Raw genomic sequence first — 13,360 nt, 5'->3', positions numbered from 1 at the left:
TTGTCTCTTTAAATCACTTCTCCAAGCCGGCCAGTGGCTTGGAGAATGCATTTAAAGTTGCTTTCTTTCCACTTCTCTCTCCCCCATCTATTTGCCTGCCTTCTTCCCTTCCTGTCTTGCTGCTCTGAAACCCCTGATGCCTATTCTATGTGGCTCTTACATTAAGCAAGTTTGGCTACCCCTGGTTAAATATGAAAAGGTAAAGGTAGTCCCCTGTGCAAGCACCAGACTCTGGGGTGACGTTGCTTTCACAACGCTTTCACGGTTAAACATAATGAACGTTAAATATTTTATCTCCCACTGATTTCAATTCAGAAGGAAAATTAAGCATATGTATCAACAACCAATGAAGTCGCAGCAAGAGAAAAGCATTTGAATTAGATCATGCCTATTTTTTTAAAGAAAAGCTTTAAAAATATTTATACAGACTTTTAAGTGCAATGGTCTTTTGGCTTCCGAAAGGTGTTTTCAACCTGGTTTATAATTTCTCCTTTCAGTTCTTCCTTCCCCATTCTATCCCTTCCCTGTGATTGCCACTCCACACACAGATTCAGACCCTTCCAAACAGCCGAACCTCTGCATATTTTAAGAAGCAAGCAGCCAGAAACGAAGCTCTCTCCCACCAGCTCTCACTATTAGCACAGTGGAATTCACTGGTGGTGGCGGCTACAAGCATAGCCAGCTTCAAGAGGAGATTGGATAAAAATATGGAGCTGAGGTCCATCAGTGGCTATTAACCACAGTATATTACTGCCTGGAGCAGTGATGCTCTGTATTCTTGGGGAGGGGGGGCAAAGTGGAAGGGCTTCTAGACCCACTTGTGAACCTGCTGATGGCACTTGTGAACCTGCTGTGAACCTGCTGATGGCACTTGGGGCTTGTTTTTTTTCTTTTTGGCCACTGTGTGACAGAGTGTTGGACTGGATGGGCCACTGGCCTGATCCAACATGCCTTCTCTTATGTTCTTATGTTCTTGACACAGCATTTGAAGAGGATGCCATTGTATGACATGAGCATCATCTGCTGGTGAAGCCAGAGAATTGCCACATAACACGCACTGAGTGTTGTCGCAGAGCAAGCTCTGTTCACCTATTTTTGTGCCAGCCAGTTTCGGCTGGACCTGCCACCAGGGCGTTTTTTGAGCAGGAACACACAGGAACGCAGTTCCGGCTGGCTTGGTGTCAGGGGGTGTGGCCTAATAGGCACATGAATTCCTGCTGGGCCTTTTCTACAAAAAGCCCTTTGTGAAACAGTGGTGACATCAGGGGATGTGGCCTAATATGCAAATGAGTTCCTGCTGGGCTTTTTCTACCAAAAAAGCCCTGCCTGCCACCATTCAGTTCTAACAGAGAATCCAGGTGACACTTTAAAATACAGAGAACTGACAGAATTTTCTGCTGTCCTCCTCCTTTCTTCTCGGACTCAGCCAACATCAGTTTTTATCCCATCTTTCCTCCAAGAATGCATAGACGGTTGTCACACACACCCCATTTTGATTTCACATTAATCTTCTAAGGCAGGAGTGTCAAAACACATGGGCTTGAACAGGTCCATGAAGGGCTCTTGTCCAGCCCACAAGCAACCAGTCATTGCCCACAAGCAACCAGTGAGAGCCAGTTTGGTGCAGTGGTTAAGTGTGTGGACTCTTATCTGGGAGAACCGGGTTTGATTCCCCGCTCCTCCACTTGCAGCTGCTGGAATGGCCTTGGGCCAGTTTAGATAGCGTTTCTTTAATGAAGGTGAGTTGTGAAGTGTTGGGGGCATATAGAGAAACTAAGGTGAATGGAGAGTCATTAAGCATACCTGTTATAAATATGTATCTACCTTGAGGGTCAATTTCTTGAGCCGAAGGCACAAACCAAATACGTTTAGAGAGTAAAATAGCCATACCACGTGATTTGGACGTCCCAGCTGCAGCATATTGTGAGTGGAACCATTTTGAGCGAAAAACAGCAGCGTTTGCCGACTTGATATGAGTTTCTTGTAAGAAAAGGAGGTCCGGGTGTAGTTTAGTCAGAGCTGAAGAGAGTTTTTTAGCCTTGATAACATTGTTAAGGCCTCTACAGTTGAGGGAAATTAATTTAAACTCTGCCATAACAATAGCTTATATTAAGGTTAGAAAGCTGCAAGGAGGTGAGAACCATCGACAGCTGCTGAAAATTAGTAGCTACTTTACAGTAAGCACATACAGTAACTATAATAGTAAGGTCAAAGGCAAAAAATATAGAACTGTAAAAAACCGGATTAACATCCATAACGTTGCCTAATAAGGACAAGATAAAAATGTGAAGGACCCAAACCTGGTAGTGTTTTAGATTTGTCAATATAACATTGAAATGACGCAGACCATTCCACCAAAATGTCAAGTCTGGCTTCAACTCTGGCTCAGCCAAAGAGCATGCTGGGTAGTACCAAAGCAGAACCAAATGCTGCTAGCACTCCTCTCCTGTTCCCCCTCCCTCCTCTAGAGAATCTCCCTGCTTTGAAATGGTTATGTGTGAAAAGGCTTATCTGAACTTTCTCAGCTCAAGCCCGGGGGAGTCCAAGGAGCCTGGAAAACATCAAGGCCGGTACACCTAATCAACATGAGAATGTATTGGTAACATCTATGTGTGAATGTCCCCTGCACAATTCCCCTGCCCGTAGGAATCCCTTTGAAGTGCTCCTTATATGCAATGTATCTACTATATGATTTTAGTCTCTTCAAGCCTTGGCTTAGGCCACAAGTATCCAGTATCAATAAACTAGCTTCTTTGTTTCTACATCGACTCGTTATTGAATCTGCCGACTTGACATTTTGAAGAGACTACCTTTGGAATCCATCAACCCTGGCAACTTTGTAACCTGATGGCCGAAAAGATTCCAGGAGATGGAGGACTCCACTACTGGAGGAAGAGCCGGCGGCACCTTGGCACGCACTGAACGCCAGGCAAGCCGCGGTTTCCCCTCCACACTTCCAACTCGTGATCACGCCCCAGCAGTACCGGCCGCGGACCTCAACCACCACGATAGATGAGGCCCCTACCCAGAGGGACGTGATCCTGACCCGCCACATGATGAGGGTCAGATTGGCTGAGACGGAATCCGCCAACCTGGGTTCCCTGGAGTCGGGTGAAGCAGAAGCCGCCCTCAGTGTCCAAGAGCAGGAGGAAAGCCCCAAGGGTGAGGAGAAAGGGGGAGGGGAACCACTGCTGAAGGACATGCACAAGGACAATGCCCGCATGTTTCGGGCCATGGTCTGAAAGGAAGTAGATGGAGCAATCAAAGGCCTGAAAGACGAGATGCAGGTGATGACCGCCCAGATCTCCCGCGCCCTAGGACTACCCGGGCCATGGAGACCTTCTCAACCTCCACTGGCTCGCCCCCTCCCGGCCCCAATACAAGCCCTGGCGCCACCGGCGTCAGGGCAAGTACCCCGGCTGGGAGCACCAGCGGGCCCAAGAGATGGAGGGCGAGGCAGGGAGTTGGATGCCACCTTTGACGGAGACCCAGATGAGGTGATCAAAAGAAACAAGCTGAAACAGCCCAGCCATAGGCACGAACAGTTGGTAGCCTTTTTCCCTGTAACAAGAAAAAAAATAACAATAACAACCAATACAACACAAAATCAACAAAGCTGTTCATTGTCTCTGAATAGAAACAATGGAACTCAGTGCAATATTTTGAATTAGTCAAAAAGTGGAGAGCAAGAGGAAGGGACCTCCCGACTGTCCCTAAAGGAGTATAGTTAATAAATCCAAACCCTTTATAGTGAGTTTGGCTAAGAACAAGTGTCAAAAAACCCCAGCGTTAATAAACAATAGAGTGTGTTGGGCATAGGGCAGAACCTAAGCGAGCAATATACTTAACATTGCTTTCTTGATCTGAAAGAGAAAAGCAAGTTAGGTGGTCGAGATGGAGTGACCTGGTTCAAGCCAATGGCTTGAGGAGGGTCAATGTTAAGTTGCTTAAGAAGTTCACATCCTGAACCAAAGTCAGAAGCTGACAATCAAAGACCTTGATGAACCAAAGAAATTTATGTGGGGGAAGACCAGCGAAAGCGAATCTTGTGATCTGCAAGTAGGTTTAGAATCGGCTTCATTTCCTTTCTGTGTGCCAAAGTTTCTGGAGACAAGTCAGCCAGGACCAAAATCTTTTTTCCCTTGTATAGCAGTCCCTCCTCGGAAAGGGCTTTCCAATAAATTGAGGTTCTGGTTCTGGAGTCCGGGACCACGATCAAGATGTCACGAGGAAAATCCTTAGAATTTGGCTGTAGGGTACCCAGATGATAGGCTGAGTCAATAAGTGGGGCGACGCCATCTTGGAGGTTTAGAGCAGAGGCAAGCCAATTTGCTATAAAATTTCTAGTCTCTTTGTTTTCTTCATCCTGTTCTGGCAGGCCCCTTAACTTCAGGTTAGTAGCCCTTAATTTATTATCCTGGTGAAGGATTTTTTCATGGAGCCAAAGATCAGAGTGCTGTAGAGTGTCCACAGCCTCTTGTGCCTTGGCCGCCATTTCAAAAGCAGAGTCAGCCGTTTGGGTTACCACCAAAATGGTTTCATTTATTTTTTTGAGTTCGTTTTGAATGGGAGCAATAGCATTCGAGATTTTATCCCCCAGGGTTTCCTCCAGACGTGCTATCACTTCTTGAAATGTTTGAGTGGTTAGTAAAGGGCTTCCTTCAGAGCTAGGGGAAGCCTTTGACGCCATTTTCTGAGAAGTGGCAGGCCGGGGGGAAAAGTCAGACGCGTTGGGACTCACCGGGAGGAAGGTAAGGACCTATTGCGACTTTAAGGAGGCTCTGGCGGTTGCTTTATTTGCTCCAGAGTTCTTTTTGCTCACGCCCAGGCGTTTAGAGGACGTTCAAAGGGAACGGGACAGGAGAAAAGGGACTGTACGTCGGGAGCGATCTCCTCAAGCGTCTGCCATGCTCTGTGTCGCCCCGCCCTCTCACCGTGAGTGCTTACTAAATATTGGTCAAATTGCTTTTTTTATAAATATTGTACAAATGTTTTAACGTGGGGTGCAGATAATTATTATAAAAACAAATAACACATGTCTCTCTTTGTGATTATTACAATTTCTCATCAAAATATAAGCCTTCACCAGCCAAAAGTAACCTGATGCAAGAAAGGAGAGTCCCAGGCAAGTGAGGCCTGCTTGGGCTGGCTAGAGATCCAGCCAGCGCAAGCAGGCCTCATTCACCTGGGGCTCTCCTGCCCCCCCAGTCAAAAGGCCAGCCCAAAATCACATCAGAAGTGGAGAAAAAGTGATGTAGGCTTCTTCAGGGGTTAATGAGGGCTGCTGGGGGTGTGACAAAGCCCCTGGTGGCTGGATGGCTGGCCTCCTAATCCATGGATTGTTATGTAGCTGCACCTACTATTCAGTGGACAAGGTAGGTAGGTGAGAAGGAGCAGGGGAACCTTAAGAAAGGTTCAGGAGCTGTGCTCCTATGAGCTCTTGCTGAATCTGAGGCCTAGAACTCTCATTTCTTGAGTTTTCTCCATGATAGCAATGGAACTAGCATAAATCCCTATGATCCTCTAGTCTAGCCCAACTTTTACATCAACAGAGGTCCACAGAGTTTCCCTTACTCTGTGAAGATGCCTTTAACAACATAACCTAATATTGCCATCATCCTCCAGGTGGAGCCTGGATTTCTCCCAAAATTACACCTGACCTCTAGCCTACAGGGGTAAGATATGAGCGGGTCCCACTGGGGAATAAATAAATGCATTTAAAAGGCATGATTAAAATGCATCTGTTCCCCTATCATTGCCTCCCCCATTCCAGGACAAAAGATCAGTCCTTAAGAGGCACAAAAGCCCTGTCAGGAAGAATAGGGCCCTGGGCGGTTTAAGGGGCTTTACATCCAAATAGCAAGTTTATTTTCATGCAGACAAATATAATCAGATCGCTAGAGAAGCAAGTTGCTTTCTTTCTCTTCCCATACCACCCCCCCCACCCCCGCCCAAGCCAAACCAACTCAACTACTCCTCTTCAGTCACCCCACCCTTCTTTGTTTGCACTGGCTCACCAAGCAAGCCTACCTTACCTACCTGCCCCCCTTTTATCCTTTCCATTGGCCAAGGCCTTCCATCTGTGGCCTGGGCTTTCCTGGACCAATTAGGACTCACACTTTCCATGGTGAAATAGAGGCAGTCTGCTCCATCGGGTACAACATTTTTGATGTTTCTAGGCCTGTGACACAATTTAGGGTCGCCAACTGCTGATAGGTGTGTGTGGGGGAATGCCCTGTCACTTTAATAGAGGCTTAATATATGGAAATAGGTTAAAACTTTCATTTCCTGGAGGTAAATTACATCACCTGGTAAATCACACCCTATTAAGCCTCTATTAAAAGGATGGACATTTTTCCTCTAAGAAGCTGGCAGCTCGGCATACACTGGGTTAAAAATGTGATGAACAATAAAGTAATGGGAGCAGGCAAAAATAACAGTAGGTATGTAATAAGTGTGTTCTGTCTTCTTCAGAGAGCCAGTTTGGTGTAGCAGTTAAGTGCGTGGACTCTTATCTGAGAGAACCAGTTTTGATTCCCCACTCCACTTGCACCTGCTGGAATGGCCTTGGGTCAGCCATCCATGGCTCTCGTAGAACTGTCCTTGAAAGGGCAGCTTCTGGGAGAGCTTTCTCAGCCCCACCTACCTCACAGGGAGAGGAAGGTAAAGGAGATTGTAAACCACTCTGAGATTCAGAGTGAAGGAGGGGGGTATAAAACCAATATCTTCTTGATCATATTCTTGAAGCCCGAGTCTTTCTCTGCTTGCTCAGAAGTAAGTCCAGCTGACTTCAATTGGATTTACTCCCAGGTAAATGCACACAGGGTTTCCAACTGGTTGAGCCTGTGGGTGGTTATAGGGATTTATGGTGCTAAAATAAAACCAGGTGCTAAAATAAAATAAAATTGTCACTCAGCCATGAAACTAGCAGGGTGACCTTGGACCAGAGATTCTCTTCCAGCCTAACCTACCTCAAAGGGCTGTCTGTGAGGATAAAATGGAGAATTATGCACACTCCCTGAAATCCTTGGAAGAAAGGTGGGATAAAACAGGCTTGCCAACAGGCCTGGAGAAAAAATGCCCTGTCCCTTTAGAACAGGGGCATCAAACTCATTTGTTATGAGACCTTGTAGGGCAGTAGAGTTGCCAAGTCCAATTAAAGAAAAATCTGGGGACTTTGGGGGCGGAGCCAGGAGACTTTGGGGGTGGAGCCAGGAGACATTGGGGGTGGAGCCAGGAACAAGGATGTGACAAGCATAATTGAACTCCAAGGGAGTTCTGGCCATCACATTTAAAGGGACAGCTCACCTTTTTAAATGCCTTTCTTCCATAGGAAATAATTAAGGATAGGGGCACCATCTTTTGGGGCTCATAGAATTAGACCCTCTGCTCCAATCGTTTTGAAACTTGGGGGGTATTTTGGGGAGAGGCATAGATGCTATACTAAAAATTTGGTGCCTCTACCTCAAAAAATAGCCCCCCCAGAGCCCCCAATACCCACGGATCAATTCCCTATTATTCCCTATGGGAATTGTTCTCCATAGGGAATAATAGAGTGCCTAGTAGACATTTCCCTCCCCCCCACACACGCTTTCTAAAGGGGGGGGGAGGGCCTCCATACCAGGGAATCCCCCCTCCCTCTCTCACACACAAATACTTACTTGGTCTTCTTCCCTCTGCCTGCTGTGAAAACGAAAGCAAAGAAAGGGAGGGGCCGTTCTCCGAAGCCCTTCCTGTTTCCTCCTTCCTGCCCAGCCTTAAAGGGACAGACATTTTACAAACTGCTCAGGACAGACATTTTACAAACTGCTACACCAACATGAACCCTACAGGTATGTTATCCCCCCCCACCCCCCCCCACCCCCGCTTCCTGATTTCTGGAGACCGGGGGATGAAGCTGAGAACCCAGAAGTCTCCCGCCAAAGCGGGGTGTGTGTGTGTGTTGGGAAGCCTATAGGGCAGGGCCATGTGTGTCACAACATGTAATGCCAGGAGCAGAGATATAGACTTTATAAAAGACGCTGACAAAGACTATTAAAGATGTTTAAAAACTTAAAACATGATTAATACATTAGCACTTGTTGGTCTTAATAATGCTTTATTTGTATATCTCCTGTGGGATCCAGGGAAGTGGGCAAAGAAAGCTCTGGCTCTTTCCTTCCTTCCCCAGGGACCAGGACGGGGAGGAGCCTCAGCCAATGGAGAAAATAGAGGCTTTGCTCTGTAGCTCCTGTGCAATTGAGCAAGCCTGGGAAAGCCAGCTGTGATATAGAAGGAAGCAAGAGAAAGAGAGAGGGATAGGGTGGCCAGACCGTCCCGGGAGCCCGGGAATGTCCCGGTTCTGGCCCCCTATTCCCGCCTCCCGGGCTGGCTATACCGGGACCATTTAGAGGTCCCGGTTTAGCCAGCCCCAGAGGCGGTGGGCCGCGGGCGCCGGCGGGGAAGGCGGCGAGTGAGGGAGCGTCCCTGCGCCTGCGCACCCCTACCTCCCCCCCCCCAACGTGTCCCTGGCTGGCCTTCAGACATTATGGTCACCCTAGAGAGGGAAGCAGTTGCTCAGGGGCCTGATAGGAGCCCTCCAGGGACCTGATTTGGCCCCCGGGCGGCATGTTTGATACCCCTGCTTTAGAGGAATCTTAATGTGTAGAAATGGGCAGCTGAACGTTTTTCATGGAAAATAACAGCACCTTGTAAATAACATCCAATTAAGGTGATTAATTAATTAGATAGGGCCTCCCCCCCCCTCCAATAGCTGGAGATCCTAGACTGATCATGCAGTGAGCTTGCACGTTCTTCCAACCTCTTGACCTCACTGGCTCTCATTTTGTGCCAGCAGCATGGCAGCTGATGAACCTTTCCCTAGAAGCAAGATGCAGTAATGGGAGTAGCTCCCCCTGCTGGTTTTGTTGCTAGCCAGGTAACTAGCCTTGCCAGGAGATATTTGGTGAGCTTCAACCTGGCTGCAAAGACATTCTGAATAGGCACAGCTATTTTGTTACGTGCATCAGCTGTGTGCCTTTTACAACTGCCTTGGAGGTACAATTGAAAATGTGGTGAGATTTCCATCATGCTGGAGAGATTTCACCTGTTGGATTTTTTTAAACCTGTTATGCGACTGCTGAAGAATATGTTACTCCCTTGCTTAAAAAAATATTATTTCAAATTAGAATCCCACTGTTTTATAAGGACAAACCAAACCCCATGTTTCCCAGATTGTTTGTATTCAGCATGTGCACCATAATTATTGTCTTAGGCTTCCATCACACACACTAAATAATGCATTTTCAATACACTTTCCAACTGGATTTTGCCAGCTCACACAATAAAATTTAGTTGGAAAGTGCATTGGAAGTGGATTGAAAGTGCATTATTTAGCGTGTGAAGTGTTTTTTTCTTTTTAAGCGGGAAGGCAGTTCCAGCTGGCTTACTATCAGGGTGTGTGGCCTAATAGGCACATGAGTTCCCGCTGGGCTTTTTCTACAAAAAAAGCCCTGAGTGTGTGCAATTGCAGCCAGAGCTGGGGCAATCAGCAGCCTTCTGTAACACCCAGTAAAGAATGTAGTAAGATGTTAACATTCAGCATGTGAATGGTAAGCCTTCTCCCAGAGTATTATATCTGTGGTTTGTGGTTGCTAATGTTTCCTTCTCCATGCAATTAGAGCCAAGGCTGCCAACCTTCAGGTGGCACCTGGAGATTTCCTGCTATTATAATTGATCTCCAGTTATGATGCTGGGAAAGAAAAAAGGCAAAAGAAGAAAGGGACTGCAAAAGGTGAAATGGTTGGACAGCGTTACTGATGTAACAAACACAAACTTGAGCAGACTTCAGAGGATGGTGGAATTCAGGAGGGCCTGGCATGACTGTCCATGGGGTCACAAAGAGTCGGACTCAATTGTGCGAGTGAACAACAACTAAGATCAGTTTCCCTGGAGAAAATGGCTGTTTTGATGGGCTAACTCTATGGCATTACCAAACGCCTCCCTGCCCAGACTCCACACCCAAAATCTCCAGGTATTTCCAAACCCAGAGTGGGGCAACCCTAAATCCATTAGACACAGATGTCCACCTTTTTCATGCAAATACCTTTGTTTCTGGTCTTTTTTTGTTATTGTAACACTGTTCTTAAACATTCTTTATATCTTTTAAACCTTTCAAGCTTTTTCAAAAAACCCTTTCCTATGCTATTAGGTCCTAGGAAAAGAAGGCTGTTCTGTGAGTGGGAATTAAAGGCCTGAGAACCTAAGAGAGTGTTCTGCTGGTTGAGAAGGGTGGTCCAGCTTCTTGTATCACAGAGTGGCCAACCAGTTCCTCTGGCGTGCCAACACAGAAAGGGGATAGAGGTCCAAGCCTTCCCCTGACATTGCCCCCTAAGACTGGTCTTCAGAGGTTTACTGCCTTTAGGTGTGAAAGCTTTAGTCAACATGCCTAGGAATTATTGATGGACTTGCCATTTAGGAATCTAATCCCGTTTTTTACTAGCAGCCAATGCCATAATTTATTTGTTCATCTGTTGCCCACCAATTTCACTGTATGTCCCCCAGTTCTAATTATCAATGGGAGAGTGTGTGGTGGTAGTGGGGTAACCCATTTTCTTAATTCCATGTATAATTTTATAAACCTCAATCCTATCCCCTTTTGTCTCCCTCTCCAAACTCAAAAGCCCGTTTTTCAATGAAGGAAAGGCATTCAGATTCCTTGATCATCTTATTTGCCTTCTTCTGCATATTTTTGTGCTCTGCAATCTATTTTAAGATATGTTGATGAGAACTGTACACTGTATGGGGTATCCACTGCAGACAAGATCTGCAATTTTATTTTAATCACTTGACAGCATGGACTAAAACTTTACAAGTCCTAAACACACCCATTATAGATGCTAATCAGTTCAGCTATACCTTTACAAAGTCCCTGTTAAGTGCCCCTAATTGGATCTGCTTATCTTGTTTCACACAAAGCTTTCCTTGATTAGATCTTTTGGTTGTTAATTCTATTCTCCCTATCAAGCCCTGAGAGCTGTTCTCCCCGGTCTGTATACATTTCTTTCTCTTTTACTGGGTATTGTTTTAAACTGAAATCTGTCATGCCTCTCCTTTGCTTAAAATAAGTTTATGGTTGGGTTAGTTCACTACAAACACCTAAAAGAAAACCTCATCAGGCTGGTGAAGTGTCCTGGAAAAGCCTGAAAGCTTGACCAAAGGAATGTCATGCAATTTAGTTTTGGATGTCTGCTCCTTGTCACTTCAAGTGTCAGTACTAGGGATGTACAGTTTCCCAAATCTGTTGAAATGAACTCTGACTCAGGAAGAAATTTAGTTTTTAAGGTGCCACTGGACTTGTGTTATTCTGCTGCTAGACTGCCACAGTTCCCCTTTCTGGAAGTCTTTCTATTAATTTTTGATATCCTGCTGTTAGGATTGTCAGATCCAGGTTGGGAAACTCCTGGAGATTTGGGGATGGAGTCTGGGAAGGGCAAGGACTTCATCTGGGTACAGTGCCATAGGGTCTGCCCTCCAAATCAGCCATTTTCTCTGGGGGAACTTAACTTTGCAGCCTGGAGAGGAGCTGTAATTCTGGGGGAATCCCCAGGTCCAATCTGGAGGCTGGCACCTTAATTTGCCCCTTATAGGGGACTCAAAGCAGCTCACATTCTTCCCTGTTCCACTTTTATCTTCCCAACAACCGTGTGAGGTGGGTTATGCTGAAAGCGAGACTAGCCCAGAGGGGATCAAACTGCAGCTCAGGAGCCACGTGTGGCTCTTTCACAGATATTGTGTGGCTCTCAAAGCCCCTAACACCCCATCAACCAGCTTGAAGGTATTTGTCTCTTTAAATCACTTCTCCAAGCCAAGCCAGCCAGTGGCATGGAGGATACATTTGAAGTTGCTTCATTTCCACCCCTCCCTCCCCTATCTATTTGCCTTCCTTCCTTCCTGTTGTGGGCTCTCAAACATCTGATATTCATCTCTTGCTGCTCTCAAACATCTATTTATTCTATGTGGCTCTTATGTTAAGAAAGTCTGGCCACGCCTGGGCCTGCCTAAAGTCACATCTTGAGCCTCAATGGCAGAGTGGGAAATTCAGACGTGGGCCTGCCAATAATCTAGGCTCTGCACCCTCCTGAAGCAATGGGCTCAGAAGGGTGTAATTCTGTTTAAGACAACACAGGCCTTTAATTCACTTTAATACACCAGTTTGGTGTAGTGGTTAAGTGTGCAGACTCTTATCTGGAAGAACCAGGTTTGATTCCCTGCTCCTCCACTTGCAGCTGCTAAAATAGCCTTGGGTTAGCCATTGCTCTCACAAGAGTTGTCCTTGAAAGGCTGTCTGTTGTGGGGGTAGAAGATATAGGACAAGGGTGGCCAAACTTGCTTAATGCAAGAGCCACATAGAATAAATGTCAGAAGTTTGAAAGCCACAAGACATTGTCAGATGTTTGAGAGTCAAGGAGGAAGGAAGAGAGATGTGGGGGAAAAGCAACTTTAAATCCATTTTCCAAGCTGCTGACTGGCTTGGAGAAATGATTTAGAGACAAATGCCTTCTCCTATCTGGCTGACAGGGTGGTGGGCAGGCCTGTAGCCAAAGGCGAGGGGCCTGTGGGGGCACTGCCCCCTGATTTCCAGTCAGCCCCCCCCCCCACAACTCCCAGGGGGCCCTCCAGGGTGCAGCCTGCTTTTAATTTTTACTATGGCTGAGCCAGCAAAGTGCCCTCAGCGGCAACCAATACCGGGAAAGCTGAGCAGGGCACAGTGTACTGCAGCAGCAAAACCAGCAGGTGAAGAGGAGGAAGGTTGAGGAGCAGGAGGCAGAGGAAGCCACATGGAATGGGCCAGGGCGGGTGGGGAACAGATGGAGCTGCTGTTTGCAAAGCGCTGGGGTGAGGGATAGGGAAGTGGAAGAAAACCCCCCAGCTTGTATGCAAGATGCACTCTCTTCTTGAGCCCAACGTTTTAGGGTTTTCTGCCTCGACTTGGCCAATTTCAGAACCTCCAGCTTTTGCCCCTACCTTAGAAAGCTTCTGAGAAGTGGCAAGCCCTCCAGTGGATGGGAAAGTGTGCCCCCTGACTTTTAAAAAAGCTCCCCAACCTTTAAAACCCTGGCTATGGCCCAGGTGGTGGGGGCTTCAAATCACACAATAGATAAGAGCCGCATGTGGCTCCCGAGCCACAGTTTGACCACCCCGATATAGGATATTGTAAGCCGCTCTGAGTTTCTGATTGAGAGAAGGGCGGGGCGTAAATCCACAGCCGTGGTCTTCTTTATTAAGCTAGGAAACGTCTCTGCAAAAGACGCCGTGTCTGGGTGGGAATCTCCATGGCCGAGGCGCCGCCTTTTGGGGGCTCTGGAGAGAGGAGGGAGGG

The sequence above is a fragment of the Heteronotia binoei genome, chromosome 4 (assembly GCF_032191835.1).
Source record: "Heteronotia binoei isolate CCM8104 ecotype False Entrance Well chromosome 4, APGP_CSIRO_Hbin_v1, whole genome shotgun sequence".
Classification (NCBI taxonomy): domain Eukaryota; kingdom Metazoa; phylum Chordata; class Lepidosauria; order Squamata; family Gekkonidae; genus Heteronotia; species Heteronotia binoei.
Note: the sequence above shows the minus strand (reverse complement) of the source record.